The sequence below is a fragment of the Erythrolamprus reginae genome, chromosome 3 (genome assembly GCF_031021105.1).
Source record: "Erythrolamprus reginae isolate rEryReg1 chromosome 3, rEryReg1.hap1, whole genome shotgun sequence".
NCBI lineage: Eukaryota > Metazoa > Chordata > Lepidosauria > Squamata > Dipsadidae > Erythrolamprus > Erythrolamprus reginae.
This window is the reverse complement of record NC_091952.1, coordinates 45,930,973-45,948,621: the sequence shown is the minus strand read 5'-3', so window position 1 is coordinate 45,948,621 and position 17,649 is coordinate 45,930,973. Positions and strand designations below refer to the sequence as shown.

General features: G+C 37.1%; 1 protein-coding gene across 6 annotated transcripts in view; it reads left to right on the top strand.

Annotated features, from left to right (window-relative positions):
- Positions 1-2,360: 2,360 nt before the first annotated feature.
- Positions 2,361-17,649, top strand: part of PTPRF (protein tyrosine phosphatase receptor type F) — a 630,248-nt gene continuing 614,959 nt past the window's right edge. For 4 of the 6 annotated variants that reach the window (XM_070745054.1, XM_070745053.1, XM_070745052.1 and 1 more), the window contains exon 1: positions 2,925-3,232. The gene's annotated coding sequence lies outside the window, so the exon portion shown is untranslated. Of the gene's footprint in view, positions 2,519-2,924; positions 3,233-17,649 lie in introns of those variants that run through there. The other 2 variants (XM_070745049.1, XM_070745051.1) reach the window with 2 other exon arrangements.

Sequence of the window (17,649 nt, the reverse complement as noted above, 5' to 3'; positions counted from 1 at the left end):
AACTATCACTGCAATGTTAAGAATTACTTCTTTAAGACTATCCAAAATTCTGACCATTTTAATTCTGAGAGAGGAAGCACAGTTTCTCCTCCTCCATTTTTCTCTGTACCATCCATAGCTTCTATTCTTACATATTTTTCTAGATCACAAATGTAATTTTCTCTAATAAGTTATGCTTGATCATTTTCTTTTAATTTTTCATGCTCTATAATATTTACTTTAACATATAGCAATTAGAATTATATAGTGCAGCTTTTTTTCCTTACTAATAACATCGAGTTTAAGTTATTTCCTAGCAATTCTACAATACACTGATGTTTTCAACAATCCATCCAAAACAAGCTCAGGATTGCAACACTGCAATTTTTTTCTACCTACTATACTGTGATGGAACATTATTTCATCAGTACAAACATTATACTAATCACAATATGACAACAGTAGAATATGTCCCAGTAGACCAGAGGTCTTCAAACTTGGCAACTTTAAGACTTATGGACTTCATAAGTGCACCAGTGTGCCTTCCGTCCCCTGTCCTAATGTTTCTGTCTTATCAGTATCATGTATATAAACATTGTTATATCTTTTTATACTACCAATTCGTACTTCACAAAATAAATAAATAAATAAATAAAACTCCCAGAATTCTGGGAGTTGAAGTCCATAAGTCTTAAAGTTGCTAAGTTTGGGGAACCCTGCAGTTGACAATGCCCAATATGGACTATATTTTTCTGACTTGGTATAACGTATGCATACATTCCACAAGGATCTATACATAAAACAATGTTATCATTTTTTACTCTCGTCAGAGTTTCAATCTGTTATAACTCTTTTAAGTCTTGCATATTTCTCCTCTTACAATCTGTAGTGAATCAGTAAGGTTGCTATGGGTGCCAAGACATAGTTGCCATTGTTGCTTTGTTCTGAGTGGATGTTTCAAAAGCATTCTGCTCTCCTAACTTCAGCTATGGACAAATACAGAGGGCCAGCTCAGTTATCCTGACACTGTGGATGAATGAAGGGCTTGCCAGTATATTGGAATGAAATGGAACTGCTTCACTTAATTTAGAAATTGTTTCTCCTTGTTTCTGTCTTACCTCTCCTTTCTTGTTGCATTAGTTTCTTCATTTCAAAGAAGTTAAGTAGCAGCTAAGTGATTGCCTGCAGTATCATTTGGCCCCCAAGGCTACGAAACATGCTCCAACAAGCACAACATAACTGAAAGAAGTCAGAATTGTAAAGACTTGGTTAAAATTCACAATTTTAGACAATGAAAAGATAATTAAAAGTATTTCTTTGCATAGTGTTAAGAACGCCACATTCTTTCTTCTTTCTTGGCCAAGTGTGATTGGACACACAAGGGTTTTTTCTTTGGTGCATATGCTCAGTGTACATAAAAGAAAATATAGATTTGTCAAGAATCATGAGGTACAAGACTTAATGATTGTCATAGGGGTCAAATAAGCAATCAGAAAACAATCAATGTTAATAAAAATCTTAAGGATCCAAGCAAAAGGTTCTTGGGCAAGGTAAGATGTACTAAGGGAAAGTTATTCAAATCCGACCAAATGTTTGGAGAGAAACTTCCGTCTTCAACAAAGAGTGCCTACCTTCCCTACCTGGTTACCTGTTGGGGCTGGAAGAGATTCAGCAGGCGGGGTATTCAGGCACCAATGAAAAACGCAGCCCCACCTCCACCTGTGGTTTGAAGGCAGAGGAGGAGTTGTGAACTCCTTTTGCTAAAGGAAACCTGTAGGAGGTAGCTGGGCACTAACCTTTAGCCCCTCCGGCCTCAAAGCAAGTTCGCACCCTATTGTTGCTGAAAACGGCATGCTTAGGTGGAAAAAGGGGAGCGAACTATTTCGAGGGTGGAGAAACGAAGCCCGCCCATTGCCAGTCCACATAAAAGAGCCCCAAAACAATCTGGCTTGTTTTGGGAGCCCTGTGTCCCTTGGAGTGTAAATACTAAAACTACTATCTTATACACGTTTGACAAATAAAATAATTTTAAAAAAAAATCTATCCTCCCTGCAACAGCCACGGGCGAACGAAAAGGACCAGGGACGTGTTTTTTTTTTCAGGGGGTGCCGAGCGTAAATAAAAGCAGAAAGGTTAAAGCGTGGGGCGGGGTGGGAGAAGAGAAGCACCGCGGAGATTGCCAACGGAAAGCTGCAGACGTGAGGAAAGGCGGCAAAAAAGACGAGACCGACCAGGAACTTGAGGGGGAATATGGACTTTAATGGTGGCGTGAAGACCGTCGGGGAAAGGGTGAAGCGGGTTTGTGGGGGAGGAACCGCGAAACGGGGAGGAGCGGGAGAGAGAGAAAAGTGTATCCTGGGGTGTGTGTGTGTGTCTGCTTCAGTTCAATTCACGGAAGCCCGGATCCCGACGGCATTTTAGAGACGCTTTACCGGGAAAAATCTTTCCCGCTCAAACTGGTCCGACTCCCAAGTAAGCGCGTGCCCCAGAGCACCGGCGGCGCCAGGGGGGAACTTCCTTGGGGACCGTCCCCCGAGAGGTGAGCGCTCGGGCGGCTACCTGGGGAATTGCCTCGCTCCTGAGGCGGGGGGAAGGGCAAGGTGAGAGCCGCACACAAGCGCTCCTCGGCCCGCCCGGAGCGGGATGGAAGAAAGCCTGGATGCGGAACGGGGAAGGTGGGTGAGGGGGAAGAGGGAGGAGTGGCACGAACGCCCGAAGAGCGGGCTTTCTGTGTGGGGAGGGGGTGGGTGCGCGAGGCACGCAGAATGTGACGCCAGGGGTGGCGGTGGTGTCTGTGTGAGGGGAGGCGAGAGCGAGCGGAGAGCAAGCGGAGAGGCAGCACCCCCCACGGGGGAAGAAAGCGGGAGGAGCGGCGCGCGCGCGAGTAGGAGGGGTCGGCAGGCGGGGTGCAAGGTAACGCTCGCGCGGGGCAGGCGGGCTGAGTCGGTGTCGGGGGCGCGCGCTGCGCGGGGCCTAAGTCAAGGCGGCTGAGCTGCGCTCGGGGCGGGTCGGCGGCGCGCGGGGGTGCGTGTTCCCGCGCGCGCGCGCACACACACGGAGAGAGTAGCAGCGTGCGGACAGCGATTCAGGAGGGCTCCGCGCGGAAACAGCCGCCGTGGCGTCTTATCTCTCTCTCTCGGGCGGAGAGGGAGAGACGGCGGTGGCGGAGTCTTCGAGGAGCCCGCGGACTCGTTGTTGAAGCGGGTCGGAGCCCAAAAGCAGCATGCGGGTGGCGGCGCTCTGGACGCGCGTGGTGAGTGTAAATGTCTCTCGCCTCCTTCCCCACCAGCGGCTCGCTCTCCCTTCGCTCGCTGCCTGTTGAACATAGTAGGAAATGCTGTGGGGGGGGGGGCTTTATTTTTTTTAAAAAGGCCCGCTTGCGACGGTTCAACTTGTCCCACCGCGTCGTGTGAGGAGGGGTTTTCTCCCCCCCCCCTGGAGAGTTTTGTTTCTGCTCATTCCGCCGCTTTCCGCAGAATTGCAGCCTCCGTCCGCCGCCACCTCCCCCTTCGGGTCCTCCGGGGAATCTTCTCAGCGGCGGGAACTCGCCCTCGCCCGTGTGTGTGTGTGTGTGTGTTGTCTTTTGCACCCGATTACTCGCGGAATGTGGAGTTCGGGGTGGTGTGTTCCTGGCGACCCGCCCTCCTCTTTCTCACCTGCTGCCGGCATTCCGGTCGATTCTTTTTTCCTTTGGATCCCCGGATCCCGATTCGTGGGGCCGTTTCCCGTCTTCCTTCCTTTTTTTTTTTGGCCACCTGCACCACCACTGGGCTGCATTATTATTATTATTATTATTATTATTATTATTATTATTATTATTATTATTATTATTAATGCGCTGTATTGTGTTGTGGTCGTGACTGTTTGGGAAACTGTTGCGCGAGATGGCCTTTTGCATTTTCTCCACTTTCCGTGTAATTTGTGCACTGGTGGGATGGATACCGTAGGGCAGTGTTTCCCAACCTTGGGCACTTGAAGATATTTGGACTTCAACTCCCAGAATTCCCCAGCCAGCGAATGCTGGCTGGGGAATTCTGGGAGTTGAAGTCCAAATATCTTCAAGTGCCCAAGGTTGGGAAACACTGCTGTAGGGCACAATCCCCTGCCTCCTGTTTTGTAACCAGACAGTTGCGGATACACACACATATATATAGATATATTTTTTTAAAAAAATCCAGTTTAAAGGTTGAGATTGCTCCCGATTGTTGGGCGTCCACGGAGTGTTTTTTTTAAATTGAAAAAATAAGGATTTCCCTAAAACCTGAAGGATTTGAAGGAGATATGCATCAAGTGTCCAAATGTTCCTGTTGCCTGGAAGGAAATACAGTTTCCTTATTGATGAAAATGGCCTGGTGACCTTTCTCTCCGCACGACATAATATACGAATTGCCAACGAAGTCTGTAAGAAAATCCGTTCTCCGGGTGGTATAACATAGCCACCCCCCCCTCTACTCCCACCCCATGGTGGTTTGAAGAGATCTGCTGACTTCACCTGCGGTGCTTAAGACTCTCTCGCGCGGCCAGGAATGCTGCCTTGCCTGCTTCTCCACCCATCAGAAACAAAATCTTTGGATTTCTCCCAGGTTTACAATACAGTCTGGAAAAGGAAAGAAAAAAAAATAGTAATACCCCTGCAACAGTAGCCCGCAGACCAAAATGCTTTCCTAATGCCTGCTTTTTTTTTCAATCCGCAACCCAGGAGCTGAGTTAAATACTTACGTATTTATTTATGCATGTGTGCTTTATTTATTTATGCATGTATGCGCATTGGAAAGGATTGAGAGAAATAATGAGTTTTGGGGGGCTTTTGTGGGTTTTGCACTTCCAGACAGCTTTAGAGTGGTGCCTTCTTGCTTCGGAGTTTGCACTTTGTGCTTTTTAAGTAAAAATGGGTGATTACCAAACTGACTCATAAATGTTTTTGTTCTGAGATTTAGCTGTTAGCATTCATCATTTTATTTTCTTCAAAATAAAGGATGCATAAAAATCATGGAGAGCTTTGGGTGCTCTTAGCATTGCATGTTTTGTTTTTGGAATGCTGGCTTCTTAAAATACCTTTTTTAGACAAAAAATAGTTTTCTGTTCTTCTAACGGCATATAAATAGCTTTTTGTAGTGAATGTTAAATACGAACTGAAGTTTTTCTGCATTCCAGGGTGTTGTGGACAAAACGGCTTTTGCATTTCTTAGAATTTTAATATAGAATCAAATAGTGGAAGGTTTCTTCTTGGAATTAGGTGATAGAGCATTCTGCCACCTTAAATTCTATTTTGTCATTTGTCCTGGGAGAGGGTTATGTTTGTATGCAAGATTTAAACTTTTGCCCCCTGTTGGACTGGTAGCAGTACTTTTACATGAGAAGGAAAGAACCCTTTTAAAATGCAAATGGTGTAGGCACTTTGTCAACGGGCTCCCACTCAACTTGTTGGTTTCTTTTTAACTGAAGAATGGCTAGTAGATTGTATGAAATCCCGAGAGGATTTCTGAATATCAGGAATGAGAGTACTGTATTTTTAATTTTTTTCAAATATTAGCTTTGCATAAATGTATAAAACTTGGATTACAGAATCATTATCATTGTAAATGTATAAAACTTGGATTACAGAATCATTGTCATGATTTTTTAATTCATTATTATGCAAGGTAGTACAACTATAATATTGTTGGAATTTAATTAACACAGAGATGCATTCTTATTTTTACTGTTTCCATAAAATAATTTATCACCTTGAAAATGCAGTCTGAATATTGATTTTTGAATTCTTAAAGCATTTGTGCATGGAAGTTTAATACTGCAATTTCCAGTGATTTATATCAATTACTACTGTACTGAAACATTGACAGTGTATCCTAATTTTGTATATTGTCTATCAAACTATCCATTTGTCAATTGAATCAGTTTGTAGAGGATCTATGTTGTTTCTTTTGGAATACAGATATCCACTACTATAGCTAAGTGAACATCAGGTCAGATGGCTAGACACACAAAGAATTAAGGAATTGGTTGCCTCTTAGCTCACATTCATTCAAGGACTATGTAACCATAGCCATCAGTCTAGGACAGGTCCCCAAACTTGGCAACTTTAAGAATTGTGGACTTTAACTCCCAAAATTCTCCAGCCAGCATACAAATCTAATAAATTATTATTATTAATTTTTATTATGTTGTCTGGAGAATTCTAGGAGTTGAAGTCCACAAGTCTTAAAGTTATCAGGTTTGAAGACCTCTGACCTGGGACTATGTGATCATAACCAGATTTGTAAGACTTTTTACTACTGTTCTCCCCTTTCCCTCAGTGTTGTTATTGTTAGCTTCAAATTATGGGCCTTTCTTTCATGCTTATAACCAGAAATTATTCCTAATTTGCACTTGTTCAATATGAAATGATTAGGGTTGAGAAATTAGCTTTAGTATTTGTAGGATTTTGAATAGGCTAACTTATTCTTATAGATAAAAAGTTGAAAAGGTGGCTTGTTAATGATAATTCTTTTGGTATTTTTCCATTGCTCTGCTACTCCCTTACCAAACAGGCTTTCAGAAGACAAAATAAAATGACATTATAGTTTCCATATGTTGGGCTGGGTCTGCCTTCCTATATCTGGAAGAGAAATAAAGACTTTGCTTCTCTAATACAGCCCTCAGTTAGCATTCTATATGAGTAATTAAAAGTTGCCTGATTTCTTGGATGCAATTTTTGCTTACTTCACCTAAAATTATGATTGCCTACCTATTATACATCTGTGTTAAGGTCATCTTGGTAAAGAAATGAACAAATAATGGCCCATTCAACAGGAATGTTTCACACTGAAGTCTTATTCAAAGGAATAAGAAACTTTTTATGAGGAGCTTCTACAAAGATTGATACCTTTTGTTTATGTCAATATATGCCATCTCCACAAAGGAGATGTTTACTGGTTTGCCAGTGGTGTTCAATAGTTCTCCTTACTTCTCCTTGGAGTATGACTTCATTATAAAAATCATATACAAATCTAAATATAACTTACTATCTCAATACTGTACTTGCTTCACAATGGCTGGTTTATTTGCTGTAAGTACTTTAATCTTTGGCTTATTACTTTGCCAAGTTGTCATATACGTAGTTCTTATGTTCAAAAATGCAATTAACAAACTCATTGTTAAGTAAGAAATAAATAAATGTAATGTGTCATCATTACAGCCATCTTTGTACTTAAAGTTGTAAAATAGTATAGTTACATTTAAATTCTTGCCTGTTTTTAATCCATAAATTTTGATGGACTAAGATTTTTAAAATTCATTTCCAATTCCACATTTGTATGAAAATTCAAGACAGCTTAATCGGTAAAATAAATATAAACCTTATATATAACATTGGGCCTGAAATTAATTATAGAACTAATGCTTATCCTAAATCTTTGTAATCAGGACACTGTGCCCTTCAAGATAACCTCTAATTTGATATAATAATATTATTTGAAGAGCATGTAATGCATGCTAACCTGATACAAAAACTGTGTTTTGGGCTTGTCATGCAGGCCTGCTAATCTGCATTCCTGTCACATTCAGGATTGTCTTTTGGACATATGGGCTTGGATGCGAATTGTCTGTTGCTTTGAGATGAAAAGGCCTATTTATTTCTACCTATTCTGAGTTAGTTGGAATAATTATGCCAATTTCCCTATGGGTTCTGTATATATAGAAATCTTTAGGCTGGACAATCTGCAAACCTTTTCTACTAAGAACTATGTCAGTGTGAATGATTTGAGTTATACCAAATTAATTACGCGGTGCACTACTTTTGGTCTTTAAGTTTAATGTTTACATAGTCTTGTCCTGTACTTGTTACATATATACCGGTAGTTACTTTTATTCTATCAATTTACTGTCTATCATGAAGGCTAGAGTTTTCAGCTTAGGGAAGTATGAGTAATACCGTATAGCATTTATGCTAGGAAGACCATGAGTGTATCATGTAGCATTTACTAGTAATTTCTTAAAACAATCACATCTTTTCTAGGGACCAGTGGCTGTCTCCAGCAGCTGCTGAAGAATAATCTCAAGAAAATAAAAAGTTGTGTTTGGATTAAAATATATAATGTGTATGATGTGCTTTAGTTATATTATTTCAGCTATCGATGAATATTAGTGAGAATTGCTCTCATTTTTTTTGGTTATACTATGTTTTGAATTTTCACACAAAGCAGCCTGTGTTATGCCAGGGGAAGCAGAAGCTACAGTATATGGATAGAATAATTCACTTCCCAACAATATATTGAGCAATACTGGACATATATGATTTTTATGATGCAAAGCTAATCAGGATAGAGTTTGTATCTGTAATTTTAATTATAGAATAAACTTGCATTACTTTTTCTTGTGCAAAAGCAGTTATTATATGGAATACTGTTGATGTTTATGTCGAAAGGCAGCATGTCCTGATTACACAAATACAATGTGTGTTATGTCATTGCCTAATTTAGGTCTAATAATATAATATAAGCTTTATATTTATATTTTATTGACTGAATTACCTTTTGGATTTTTATATGAATAATGAAAATAAGTGCTTCTGCCTTGTCTGACTTAGAGTATTTGAGAAGTCAATTCCTTTCCTGGAAAACTTTTTCAAAGCAAAAAGTTAAAGCAACTTAAAGTCAAAAAATACCCATGCAGTGTCAATCCCACCTCATCCTGGCTTCTCTTATAGATTTACGTGTATATAATTAGTGTAATCAAAAGGGGATATTGGGTTGCAAAACTCCATTGCATATTAATTTGGGCCTATTTTATTTAATGAATTTTATAATACAGCTTGGTTAAGACAATACTTTTCACTTTTCTGCTGTTTATTGGAGTAGTCCGCAGTCAGTGAGTTGACCTCTGTCCGTCAACCAATCAGGACTGAGCCCATATTATAGAAGCTCAAGTTCTGTCAATCATTCCGCTTTTTTCCTCAGTCCTCAGCAGGACAAGACGTGTGATCAACTCTGACTGTGTTTTCTCTTTACCTTGCTACCTTCTTATTCCCTCTTTCTTCTATTAGGTAATTTAAAAAAAAAACTCTCCCATTTGTCCTCCTCCCCTTCAGCCGCTGCCCCGGGAAGGCACATTGTGAGAAATAAAAATAAAATAAAAGAAATAAAAGCAAATTGTTTTCCCATTATTTTAATTAAAAAATTTCTGAATGCCACAGATTCTTACTGAGAGGAGACTTGGATTATTTTTATCCTTGTGTGCTTATTGTGCTTTTTTAGAATGAGAGTTGTTGAATTTTTACCTCAAAAAAAAAATTGGTAAGAGAAGAAATACTTGGTCTTTAAGCCATTAATATTTTTTGTTTTATTTTATACATAAAATATTCAATTGTAACCATAGATTTTAGCAAAATTGCTATAAAATTACAGTAATACATATCAGTTTAATATATCACAACAACAACAACATGATTGGTTTGGGTTTGCCTTTTTGTAGCCTAGCCATTTATTTGCATGAATCACTTCAAAAAAATCATGGTTTAGAGCAGCTAAACCATTATGTTTTCTGTGTTTGCATAATACTGGTTCATTAGCATAATTGCTTATATAAAAAGATTAAATTATTGGCCTTTACAAATCCACATACAATATAGCTTTAAGTTACTAATGTATTAAAGACCAAGTTTTCCATTTTCTTTGGAATATATATACCTAAATACAGCAGAGATGGAGGTTGCGAAAGCAATATTGTTAAAAAAAACTATAGCTCTTAGGATTCTATTATTATGGTAATGTATGGGTAATCTACTGTTAGAATCACAGTCTAACACTGATGGCAATTTAATAAATTAAGTTCTAACCAACGAATTAAGAATTACAGTTAGTCTTCAAATTACAACAGTTCATTTAGTGACTCTTTAACGTTACAATGGCATTGAAAAAAGTAACATGACATTTTTTCACACTTATAGCCATCCTCATGGTCATGTGATTAAAATTTGGACACTTGGCAATTGACTCATATTTATGATAGTTGCAGAGTCCTGGAGTCATATGATCCCCTTTTGTGTCCTTCTGACAAGCAAAGTCAATAGGGAAACCAGATTCACTTAACAAATGTGTTATAACTTAACAACTGGGTGTGGCAAGCAAGATTGTAAAATGAAAAAAAAATCATTTAAATATTTCAACTTTGGGCTCAATTGTGGTCATAAGTTGAGGATTACCTGTATTAACCTTGCTGTTCTGCTTGAGTCAGTATGAGTCAATAGATTATTCATCATGTGGATCTCAAACTTGTGATTAATTGACTTTTTCTCATTTGGTAGGTTCTTACTGTGAGTGTGGGTTTTTCCCCGTTTTGTTTTCTTTTTGCTGATTGTTACATTTTGTTACATCTGAAACAGTACAAGTGTATAGTAAATGCGAACACAACAGCAAGGTTAAAGTAGCATCTAAGAAGGGTAAAATTAGAGTGTTTAGACTTGATAAATTTAGTATTTCTGTTTATTGCTTCAACTCTTCACAACAATGTGAAAACAGCTGCCAGGTTTTTTTAGCTAATATTGATCTTCATTTGCATCAGATTCTTCCCAAAAACCTTGGGTGTCAAAATTATTAGACATAGTGTATGCGCAGATCAAAGCAGTCTGACTTTTTGCAATTGACTGATGGAAATGTTGTCAAAGCCCAGAATTTCTAAGTGTTATGTATGCTATAATCCTTTAATTTCAACTTTCAGACTTTGACACTGTGATCTTCTCTAATTCTTTATTTTCTATTCTACTATCCTCTGGTATTGCCACATAAATTATTCACACTTTCTTCTTTTCTATCTCAGTTGCATCTGATAGACCAAGGCCCTATCAGTGTGTATTTGGAAATCCAACAATGACTAGTTTTTTAACACCCGCCCACCATGATATATCCTGATATACATTTCAATTTTAGTGTTATATTTGTAGGAAATTTTATAAAAGATTTAATAGAGCTTCTGTAAGGAATATATTATTGTTGATCAAAACTTTATTTGAATCTTAAATATATTTAAATGTTCTGTGTTCTGCATTAATGTTCTGTGTTAGCCTTTTAGTGAGGTTAACAAATGCAATAGTTCATCATAGAAATTGATTCCTCTATTGCTCTTTGAAAATATAAAAAGTAGAAAACTTCTCTAATGTGGTGAAATTAATGTGACTAGTTTTACAGTTTGTGAGTGAACTTTTTTCATAGTTTGCATGATTATAAAAAAATCTGTGTGTACTAACATTTAATATTGTTAATTGGATTGTAAACTTGTAGACACATCAAGGCTGTCTTGGACTGCTAAATATCATTGTGCAGTGCTGTTTTGTGCTTGTCAAAACATAAGAGTAACTGTTCTTCCATTTCAGTTTTACAGTGGTTTCTAAAGTGCTTTTTAGAACAGGCTGAGTTAAAACTATTTGCTTCCCATTATGCACCTAAAGTAGTAATAAAAAACTTAAATCTAAGATAGTTAGGGCAAAATGCTGCTGTATAATAACAGAAAAATAAGTGTTTCTCGAACAATGCAGAATGAAACAATTACATCCGAAAAACAAAACAGTTTGACAATTTTAACTTGAAATTGTATGTATTTAAAATTGCATATTGCATAATTTATGCACAAGTTGTTAGAAGCCTGTATATTTGTGCAAGGGTTCTCAAGCCTAAATTCTGGACCAAAAATTTAATGGCATGATGATTCTGCTAACATCTTGAGATTCTTTTTTTTCTTTTTCTTTTATGTGGCATGGGAGATTTTAAAAAATACATTCAGAGAAAAGTTATGCAGACTGTAATATCTTTTTAAATTGTTCCAAAGATACTATAAAATTTGCGTGTTAAGGAACCAAGCCATTCAAAATAAAGACAAATGTTTTTTGTGGGGATGGGGTGCCTTCTTCCATAATACTAATATATAGTACCGCCATTGCTTATAATTTTGCAATATGTATAGGTAGTACTCAAAGATTGGAAAATTATTTCATAAGTTGAAATTAATACCACTGCTGTTGATAATTATTTTAAACCATTTTTACAATTTGCCCAATATTGAGTATGTCTCTTAATTCTTCTTACCTGTAAAAGGTTTTTTTACAATTACTTTAGATCCTGTATAAATGAAATCACAGAATTTATATCCAGCTTACATAACATACTACCATTTGTATTGCTCTCCAAAAACAGTTGAAGCATCCCCTTAAAATAGTTATGTGAGCTGACATTGTCGGGGGTGAATAAGAAAGAGGACTAATGTCATTTAGTATCTTGGATTGAATACCTTTGCTGCATAACATATTTTATGTGCAGAATAGACTAGGATATGATTTCTCTTTTCCCTTTACAATTTTGAGGTGTTCTTAGAATCTACTCCAAAGGTATAAGGGCTTTATGAATTAGATCAATATTTCTGAAACATTTTATCTGTCAGAACTGTTTTCTGTTTTCAGAAATTGGGAATCCCTAAATAGCTTTGTTTTATGGATTATATTTACCAATATTTAGCATGTTAAAAATTAAAATTGACTAATTCACTGCCTCTACCATGATTGTTTTATGGGCTCTTTGTCAACATAGGTGGCAAATAATTTTTATTTTGTGGACCTCAGAGGATCTAGGAGGATGCCCCCCTCCATGTGTGGTAAGACCACATTTAAGAACCACAACAACACAAGAGCACATAACAGATTCAAGCTCAATATTAACCACTCCAAACTTGACTGTAAAAAAATACAACTTTAGTAATAGACTTGTTGAAGCGTGGAACTCATTACCAGACTCCATAGTATCATCCCCTAACCCCCAACATTTTACCCTTAGACTAGAGTGCCTTCTGACCCCTGTCCTATTGTCTCTCCTATATCCCATATATCTTCTCTTCTATTCCTATATCTTTCTTCTGTTCTCTCATCGATTTATTTTATCCTATATTCTCTCTTCTATTCTTTTTCTAATTCTGTTTCCTGGAAGGTGTCCTTTATTACCTTCATTGTGTATTATTGTGTATTGGACAAAACAAACAAATAAATACATAAATAAAATAAAATAAATACTGGATGAGATAATTTGAAATAGTGGTTGGAGAAGAAATGCAATGGAGAGAGCAATTGAAAAGAAAATGTTTCCTATGCAAATGCTTTAAGGTTAAATAAATATATGTCTGCATTGATAACATGGTTACCTCTGCCTCTCCCCCCCCCCCCCCCAATTGTATATTTTTATAACATCCTTTAAAATAAAATCCCTTCAATGGTTGTGGCTGGTTTGCTTTTCCGATTAGCACCCAAAAAGCATTTATAAAATTAGCTAAAATGTCATGGGTATTGCTACTTAGAATATTCTAAACACTGTTTTGGACAAGAGGCTCCTATTATATTACTTGAATTACTGACTGTATCTCAGGGAAAAGGGGATATAATTGTAGTTTAAAGAAAGCATGGTTGCATAACTACATTTTAAATAATTGTTTTAAATATCTGAATTATATTATTATATCTTACACATGGAACTAGCAGCAAAATGTTGCAGTATTTAAGATGCATTTTCAGCTTTCCAACCCAGAACTCCTGGCAACCTCTAGGTCTAGGATAATACTGGTTCCTCCCACCCCAAGGCAGTCAGTCCTAGTAGGACTGTTGTAAAAAAATTCCATAATAGTTCCACCCCACCCCCCAAAATTTGAAATTGTAAAGTTACTTCAAGGTTGTTACTATTAATGATGATTTCAGAAACTTCAATAGCTAGCTATGTGTAAATTATGAAGCCCGGTTCAGAAGTTACTTTTTAGACTGAAACACTCAAGAGAATAGCTAGATGGCAACAAAGGGATGCAGAAAATGCCATTTGTTTGCTGCTGTGCAGTGGTTGTTTGGATTTTTGAAGCCCAAATGTATGCATTTGTTTGTTTGTTTGTTTATTTACATGGGCACCCACTTCTTCTTAGTGACTTTGAGTAACTTACAAAGAATAAAAACCCAAGTACAGTATAAAAGAACAAAAAAGCAGTGAAGCCCCACTTTCCTGGTGAAAATGCACAATCAAATGAGCCACTTGATGGGGCTCCATCCAACTCTGGGTTCCCTAGGCCCGTCAGCAAAACCAGGTCTTTAGGTCCTTATGCAAGACTTTCAAAGTGGGGGCCTCTGTGGGGATGATATTACAAAGGGAGGGAGCCACCATGAACAAGGCTCTCCTCCTGGATGCCACGAGATGTATCACTTTTGGAGCCAGGACTTGCAATATTCCTTGCCTCTCCCCTCTAGTGCATTGGGTGGATGTAACTGGGAAAAGATGATCTGTCAGATAATTCAGTCCCAAGCCATAAAAGGCTTTAAAGATGACAGCCAGCACCTTGAAAATATAGTATTTGTGACTAATTGGTCTCATGGTGTTGGTGTTATTTTTCATGAATGTTATCACTCTGATGCCCCCAGATACCTTGCAACTTCTGGCCACATTGGCTGAGAATTCTGGAATCCTTGTTTCAACAAATCTGGAAGTAAATACAGTATTGGGAAACATTTGAAAGTATTGATGGGATAATAAATGTAATGGCTTTGTTGTTGCATAACAGTTTGACACCAGAAGTGATTGGAGCTTTAAATAGAAGACAATCCTTATAAAATGGTAATAGTGGTCTCATGGAAACCAATAACCAATATAGAAGACAATCCTTATAAAATGATAATATTGTGTTCATTGAAAACATTGAACATTGAATCCAATAGAATGGCGATAGTGAATAAATCGAATAAATAAATAAATTGTTTTATTGAAATTGCTTATGGGATTTTGTACATTATAGGATTTTAAAAAAATATTCTGTTTAACATAGGCCTTTTTAGATATATGCATGATGAAATAACACTGGAGTAATTCAACCCCACAGAGATTATTTTTCTTATAATTGCAATTGCTCAGTGGGAAATTGGGTTTGCATCAATGCAACTGAAGCCATTACTTTTATTTTCCTGCATGAGCTAGATTATCTTCCATCACCACTAAGAGCCATGCCTCGAAGGGTTCCCCTATTTGGTTGCATGGGAGGCTTACCAGAGTATGGCAATACTTAGTATAGACCCTGTTTATTTAACAATTTATTTTTTGTTGACATTGATGAAAAATGTTTGCATTTGTTTGGTTTTTCTATTTAAGCAATATTATTTAGGAGGTTCTCCTTAAGTTGCAATTCAGATAAATTATAATATTTTTATGCTACTGTTGCTACTGATCATGTATCCATTGCGGTAACATCTTGTAGTGGCCATATTGCCACTTCATTAAAACATTATCATTGGTTTTCCTTTGGCCTTGAGAGAAGTAAGAAAGGAACAATAAAAGGATTTCTGCAGTTATCACTATTCATAAGTATGAAAAGGAGTCCAAGAACAAGTGGAACATGTATTCCCATTAACAAGCAAACGCAATAGTGGGACAAATTTAAAGGTAGTACAGTTTTTAAAAAAAGTAGCTAGGGTAGCCAGGAGGAAAGATTAACCTCATTCTAAACTATATAGATTATGGAGAAACTATATGGTCACTAGAGGATAAAAACATCTTGGTGCCACATAACACTGGACAACAAAGATTTTACTTCCTGAACACTCAGATATATTTTACAAATATTCACTGCTAATCATTTAACCTATCACGTATTGTAGGAATCTACTGTAGGAATCTTGTTACTACACAATGACAATGTATACCCTTCAGTACTAGTTAGCTATTCTTTACAAATGTTAAAACAACATAGAAAAACATGGAACTGTTGTTGAATCACATCTAAAATCTAATCTAAATCTAATCTAAGATCTAAAAAAATAGTAGTTCTACTGCTTGGAATGCACCTGGGATATATTAATTATATACAGTATCTTGCCAATGAGGCAATTGTGTAAGAGAGTCACATTACCTTAAAGCAAGGGTGTCAAACTAGCATCACAGCAGTATCACATGACGTATTAGGATTTTTCCCTTTCACTAAACCGGGCACCTAGTGTGTGATGCATCTGGCCTGTGGGCCGTGAGTTTTATAGCCCTGTCTTAAAGAGAAGTAGCCACTCCAAAAGAATTGGTTACATGACAAAATACCTGGCCCATGATCCACTTGTTGACTTAACAAATATATTTTTGCCTCCGCTTTACATAAAACTCGGACAAGCAAATATTTTCATTATTTGAAACATGTTTCCAAGAATAACTGATGCCAAGATTAAAGAAGGCACTTTTGTTGGTTCACATATCACATATGTCATTGATTACAAGCAATTCCAAGGTCTGTTAGTGGAGAAAATTGTGTGGAAAGCATTCAAGAATGTCATCGAGAATTTTCTTGGCAACTGCAGAGCATCGAACTACATTTAACTGGTTGATAAACATCTCTTATGCCATACATATGCGACATTTCACTGAAGATTCTTTTTCTGCATTGACACTTGGATTTCTTTCCTGAAAATCTAGGTGCAGATCATGGCAAATATAGTGAAGGCATCAGGATATTGCCACAATGAAAAATCTTCATCCGGGCAACTGGAATCCGTCAGTGCTGGCTGACTATTGTCGGACACTGTAGCGCGATGCATCAGATACTAAGTGCAAATGAAACACTTAGCCCTATTGAATTCATGCAGCATGTCAGAAATATTATACAATTAAATACATCATAGTCATTAAAAGTCAATTTCATATTTCAAGATTCCAATGTGATACTATCAGTTATGAGACTAAACTTTTGTACAGTTTGAATCAATCTATCATAATCACCAAAAGTTTTTCAGGAAGGAAAACTTTTGAAAAAAAAAGGTGTCTAGTATAATCAGTTGTCCAGTAATCAGAGAAGAATGAAGTTGTCCAGTAATCAGAGAAGAATGAAGTTGTCCAGTAATCCAGAGAAGAATGAAGAAGTTTATATAGTTTTAATTTATAAAATCCAATTCTGTGGCCTTTCTCTTACATTTCAAATTTATTTCGAGTCTGCGGAGAGGGGTGGCATACAAATCTAATAAATTATTATTATTGTTGTTGTTGTTATTGTTATTGTTATTATTATTATTTAGGAGGAAGGAGGAATAAATTTTCTTAGTATAACTGGTTAATTAACAGTAATAAGAGCAAGTGAGCATTGCATTCAGATAAAAGGGCCTAAATGTTAAGAAATATCCACATTCTTCCTTTATTGTAGTTGTGTGCTCTCCATCTAAACAGCCCAAGATCTCCTTGGTACCCTTATGCAATGGGATCTTGGAATAGGTTTTGGGTCTTAGTTCTTAATTTGTTCATGTTCATTTAACAACTTTTATGAAAAAAAATTGGATAAGATCACATGATGTCCTGCTTAACTACAGCCACACAATTAAGTCAGAACGCAATTACAATCATAGGTGAAAGTTACCTGTTAGGGATTTCCAGTCAACAATTAATGTAGATATTGTCTGTTCTCTAAAGAAGTTAGTTTAGCATCCCAGCAAATTCCATACTCTTTACTAACCATTTTTTCATTATGGGTAGTGTCAAACGTTTTTACTTTTGAGCATGTAATTTTGTTTCATTTATTTTGTATAAAACAAAGTTCCATAACTTTCCTAATCAGATGCCCGTTAGTCCCAAAGGAGAAGCCTCTGGTTTCAATTGTACTCAAATCTTCTGAAATTATATATTTGTATTCAAATATTAGCTTTTTTCTAAGTCCACCAAA